This window comes from Suncus etruscus, chromosome 10, assembly GCF_024139225.1.
Source record: "Suncus etruscus isolate mSunEtr1 chromosome 10, mSunEtr1.pri.cur, whole genome shotgun sequence".
NCBI lineage: Eukaryota > Metazoa > Chordata > Mammalia > Eulipotyphla > Soricidae > Suncus > Suncus etruscus.
Genome location: NC_064857.1, coordinates 95,565,213 through 95,571,508, shown reverse-complemented (window position 1 = coordinate 95,571,508; position 6,296 = coordinate 95,565,213).

The window sequence follows — 6,296 nt, the reverse complement described above, 5'->3', positions numbered from 1 at the left end:
CTTTCTTTCTTTCTTTTTTCTTTTTTCTTCTTTCTTTCTTTCTTTCTTTCTTTCTTTCTTTCTTTCTTTCTTCTTTCTTTCTTTTCTTTCTTTCTTCTTTCTTTCTTTTCTTTCTTTCTTTCTTTCTTTCTTCTTTCTTTCTTCTTTCTTTCTTTTTCTTTCTTTCTTTCTTTTCTTTCTTCTCTTCTTTCTTTCTTTCTTTTTTTCTTTCTTTCTTTCTTTTTTTTTTCTTCTTTCTTTCTTTCTTCTTTCTTTCTTCTTTCTTTCTTTCTTCTTTCTTTCTTCTTTCTTTCTTTTATTCTTTCTTTCTTTCTTTCTTTCTTTCTTTTCTTCTCTCTTCTTTTTCTTTTTTATCTTTCTTCTTTCTTTCTTTCTTTCTTTCTTTCTTTCTTTCTCTCTCTCTCTTTCTTCCTTCCTTCCTTCTCTCTCTCTTTTTTTTTCTTTTGTGGTTTTTGGGTCACACCCGGCAGCGCTCAGGGGTTATTCCTGGCTCCATGCTCAGAAATTGCTCCTGGCAGGCACGGAAGGGGGGGGGGGAACCATATGGGACGCCAGGATTCGAACCAACCACCTTAGGTCCTGGGTCCGCTGCTTACAAGGCAAACACCGCTGTGTTATCTCTGAGCATGGAGCCAGGAGTAAGCCCTGAGCACTGTCGGGTGTGACCCAAAAACCAAAAAAAGAAAAAAGAAGAAAATGAAAGGCCTGTGTTCTACTCCCAGCACCATATTGTCCCATGAACACTGCTGGAATCTAAACAAAGCACCAAGTCACTAGTTATGGTCCTCAAACAAAAACCAAAGCTGTTACCTCCCCAAAACCAATCTGACTAAAAACTGAATAGGGAAACTGAATAGACATTATTTTTTCTAAAGAAGACATCTAGGTGCCAGAGCGATAGCACAGTGGTAAGGCACTTGCCTTGCATGTGGCCAACAGAGGATGGACCCCAGTTCCAATCCCAGCATCTCATATAGTCCCCTGAGCCTGCCAGGAGCAACTTCTGAATGCAGAGCCAGGAATAATCCCTGAGTGCTGCCAGGTGTGACCCAAAAAATAAACTAACTAAAAAGTTATCTAAATGATGATGGTAATTGCAGTATTGAAAAAGTCCTCAACGTTACTAATAATTATGATTGCAAATCAAAACTGCTATGAAGTTTACACCTATTAGGCTGGCTCCTGTGTAACCCCTGAGCACCACCAGGTGTGGCAAAACAACAGCAACAACAGCAACAACAAAAACACATAAAAACAAAACACACAAAAAAGAATCAAATAAAGTAATTCAGAAAATATAAAATGAAATAAACATGTAGAATTCTAATAATTCTGGGGGCCGGAGAGATAGCATGGAGGTAATGCCTTTGCCTTGCATGCCGAAGGTCAGTGGTTCGAATCCGGCATCCCATATGGTCCCCTGAGCCTGCCAGGAGTGATTTCTGAGTGTAAAGCCAGGAGTAACCCCTGAGTGCTGCCAGGTGTGACCCAACCCCCCCCAAAAAAAAGCCCCCAAAAAAAAGAATTCTAATAATTGTGGAAGGTAGCTATTCTCACACTATAGTACCAAAGCACACAGTGTAATCCTGCAAATGTGGGTAAGGTTTATTATGCTAATAACCTAAGGATTCATTATACTATTTTCTTTACTTTTTCACTTTAAGTTTTTTGGGGGATGGGTCACCCAAGCAGTGTTTAGGAAATTCAAAGGACCATGTTATGCAGGGGATTGAACCTACATTGGCACCGTGTGCCTTAACCCTATTCTAGCTCTCTGATTCCAACTTACTGTTCTGGTAAGTATGTCAGAAATTTTCTGTCAGAAAGGGTTCTTTAGGGGCCAGAGAGATAGCATAGAGGTAAGGTGTTTGCCTTGCGTGCAGAGGGATGGTGGTTGAATCCCGGCATCCCGTATGGGTCCCCTGAGCCTGCCAGGAGCGATTTATGAGCGTAGAGCAAGGTAACCCCTGAGCGGCGCCGGGTGTGACCACCCCCCCCAAAAAAAAGGTTCATTAAGGGGCCGGAGAGATAGCATGGAGGTAGGGTGTTTGCCTTGCATGCAGAAGGTTGGTGGTTCAAATTCCGGCATCCCATATGGTCCCCCGTACCTGCCAGGAGCTATTTCTGAGCATAGAGCCAGGAGGAACCCCTGAGCATGCCGGGTGTGACCCAAAAAACAAAAAGCAAAAAAAAAGATAAAGGGTTCTTTGGACCAGAGTGATAGTATAGTACAGCTGTTAGGGCATTTGCCTTGTACATGGCATGGATGACCTGGGTTTGAATCCTGTCATCCCATATGTCCCATGAGCATATCCAAAAGTAATTCCTGAGTACAGAGCCAGGACTAAGCCTTGAGCATTGCTGGGTGTGGCCCAAAAATGAAAATAAAAGGAAGGGGCTGGACAGATAGCACAGTGTAGGGCATTTGCCTTGCACACGGTCACCCTGGAACAGAGCATGGTTCGATTCCTGGCACCCCATACAGTCCCCAGTGCCTGCCTGGAGCAACTTCTGAGCACAGTGAGTGCTGCTCAGTGTGACCAAAAACCAAAACAAATATATATATTATATTTAACAGGAACCTCCCTTTATGTATATACATTTGTGGGAGAGAGTGAGATTCTTCAGGAATACTGGGCACTCAGGGTCAGCACGGCTCAGCTTAGTGGGTAGGCTGGCTAATGGGCTAGGACAGTGCTGCTTCAGCTCAGCATTGTTGGGGGCTGCGAGGGCCACACCTGCCACTGCCTGGGAACCATGCAGTGTTGGTGCTCTAGCCTGGAGCCTGCACTCCACTCCCTGGAGCTCTCTTCCTGAATCCAGTTTTTATTTTTATTAAGGGAAAAGGAGGAGCTGGAGTGATAGCACAGCAGTAGGGTGTTTGCCTTGCACGCAGCCAACACAGGGCAGACCCCAATTCGATTCCTGGCATCCCATTTGGTTCCCTGAACCTCTCAGCAGCGATTTCTGAGTGCAGAGCCAGGAGTAACTCCTGAGCGCCTCTGGTTGTGACCCAAAAACACCCTCAAGAAAACAAAAAAAAAAACAAAGGGAAAAAATACTTCAGTATATTTCAACACTCTATTTTTGAAAAAACACCAACCTTAGGACCTTAGTCTTCACTCAAATCACAGAAGTGACATCAGCCCACCCTTCCCTCGGAGGAAAAGACTTGGGGATTATCTATTTGATTGGTTGGGTATGGAGGCAAGCCAAGGCACCAGCAGTGCTGTGTCAGTGGAAACTTCTGACTTAGATTTGACTTCTGATGCCTTCGGCCAGGCATATTAGAGTTTGCCTTGGCCTCTTGTCCCCATTCCAACCAGAAATGCTGAGTCTGAGTTTAGCTAATTTTCTTACTATTGGTGTGAACAATTTCCTATTTTCTCTTCTAGTTGTGGTGTGGCTTCATGAGATCCATTTGCTAATACCACACACACACACACACACACACACACACACACACACACACACCCCTTTGGAAAAGTCACTGAATTTTTTTTTCTAATCCTAAACTCACAACTAAGTTGACTGAGAAGAAAGAAGCAGGTTGTATTCACACTTGGCTATTCTTGACTAATACTGCAGTGAACATGGAAGTGCAGACATAGCTTTAGGATTTAACTTTTATTTCCTTTGTAGAAATACCAAAGACAATTGAATGTTGATTTTATTTTAGTTTTAGTTTATTTTGTTTTCTTTCCTTTTGGTTTGGTTTGGGAGCTATACCCAACAGTACTCAGGGGACCAGACAGTGCTTTGGATCCTACTAAGGTTTCCAAAGCATGCACTCTCACCCATTTTGATCTGTCTACCCATTTTAATTTTGTTTGTTTGTTTGTTTGTTTTGGGGTCACACCTGGCAGTGCTCAAAAGTTACTCCTGGCTCTATGCTCAGAAATTGCTCCTGGCAGGTTCAGGGGGCCATATGGGATGCCGGGATTCGAACTACCATCCTTCTGCATGCAAGGCAAATGTCCTACTTTCATGCTATCTCTCTGGCCTTACCCACTTTAATTTTGTTTTATTATTATTTTAGGGCCCCATTCACAGTGCCCACAGAGATAGGACTCAGTTGTTTTTGTGCATATGTTTTCAGAGTTTCAGGCTCCTGAACATGAAACTAATACATCTTTGTAGTGGTAGTGATTACTCTAAAAACCAGAGAGAACTTTTAGGACTTGACTGGGGCTGTGTTTGTCAAACAAACAGCTGGCACGTTTCATGCATTTCCTAGAATGAGCAAGCCTGCTATTATCTGCTTGAGGGGAAAATGTACTGGTGACAGGAATGATCTAGAACTTGCCACTGGGATTTGATTTTTCCTTGGAACTAAGACAAGGACTTTTCTTCTTCCATAGCTATTGGGCCCTGTGTGCTCATCTTTCTACTTTAGACTTCTAGTTACATCGCTTCTGGCACGGGCATGAAGACAAACTGGTTTCTCTCATTATATATGATATATACACCCCAGGCAGGCAGTATTGGTTGCACTATTATTCCTGTCTCCCCAGTATCTGTCAAGGTATGGTCAGATTAGGGGATATGAAATTCAGCTAGGACATATTGGCCAATGCCCAGTGGATGGAGGTTGCTAGGCCAACCATAGACTCTCACAGTCTGACAAAACCTTTAGATTTGGGCTCCACCAGAGTGTCCTCAGGGTTATTTTCTGACTGCTTCATTTTATATTTCAATGATAACTACCCTGGGACACTCCCATACAACTGAAATGGGGACATTCATTATTGATTAATTTAAGAAACACATCTTTTTTTTTTTAAGAAAATAAGGCCTGGGGCCGGTGAGGTGGCGCTAGAGGTAAGGTGTCTGCCTTGCAAGCGCTAGCCAAGGAAGGACCTTGGTTCGATCCCCCCAAGCCAGGGATGATTTCTGAGCGCTTAGCCAGGAGTAACCCCTGAGCATCAAACAGGTGTAGCCCCAAAAACAAAATAACAAAACAAAAAAATAAGATAAAATAAGGCCTATGGATGGATTAGTACATAAAGATTACTTCTGAAGAGATCTTGTCTCCACATTCTTCATACTGTTCTTTTTCCTTTTAGTTGTTGGGTGATACTCAGAAGGGCCTAGGCCTACTCCTGATTCAGCATTAGAAACTTGCTCCCAATGGTGCTCAGGTAATCATGTAGTGTCAGAGATCAAATTTGGCCCTCCACATGTATAGAATGCACTCAACTTTTCTTAAAAATTTTATTTTTACTAAAACACTGTGATATACAAAGTTGTGCATAATACAGTTGTTTCAGGTATACAATGTCCCAAGACAAATCCCATCATCAGTGTGCTCTTCTCTCCACCAATGTCCATAGTTATGGAGACATAATTTGCATACCACATAACTCACCCATTCAACATGTACAATATAGGGCCAGAGAGGTAGTTCAAAATGCTGGAATTTATACTTTGCATGTAGGCCCCTGGATTTTTTCTGTAGTAATACATCTTCCCCTGAGCACTGCTATTGTAGCACCCAAACAAACAAAAAGTTGTATATAGTTTATTATACAAAATATAAAATATACAAAATATATAAAATATAAAGATATAAATACATATATGTGTATATATACATAAATTATAGACTATAATTTTTAGTCATTATATGCGGCTGTATCTGCCACATAATAAGATTCAAAATAAGAAAACAAATTTGGGGGCCGGAGAGATAACACAAGCACGGGGGACCATATGGGACACCGGGATTAGAAACGATGACCTTCTGCATGAAAGGCAAATGCCTTACCTCCATGCTATCTCTCTCCCGCCCCAGGCCTTTCATTTTCAAAGCATGTGCTCAGGCCCTCAGACTGTCTCCTGGCCCTAAGACTGGTTTTAGGTTTAGTTTTTTGCTACTGAGATATATTTTATGCAACCTCTTTTATGGAATCTATAAGCAGAGCCCCAGGGTCCAAAACTAGGACCTGAAGAGATGTGGTCTGGAAGCGAATGTTGACGCAGAAATAATCCACACAGTGAAAGGGTGCAAAAACACGTTAAGGAATTCCAACACTCAGGCCAGGAATCCCACCACACTAGCCTTCTGCTTCTCAGAAGGAAAGCAGCTTAGTGGAGGAAGACCAGAAGAATGAGCCCTTTCCTTCCTGAAACCTAGGCTTTTATTTGCAGGAACCAGATCACACCCTAGGGTGTGATTAGGGTAGGACCAGAAATCCAACAGAATCTTTTTCTAATTCAAGGTCACAAAGAGTCTTTTAGAAGTTATAGTTTTAAGGGCTGGAGCAATGGCACAGCGGAAGGCATTTTCCTTGCAT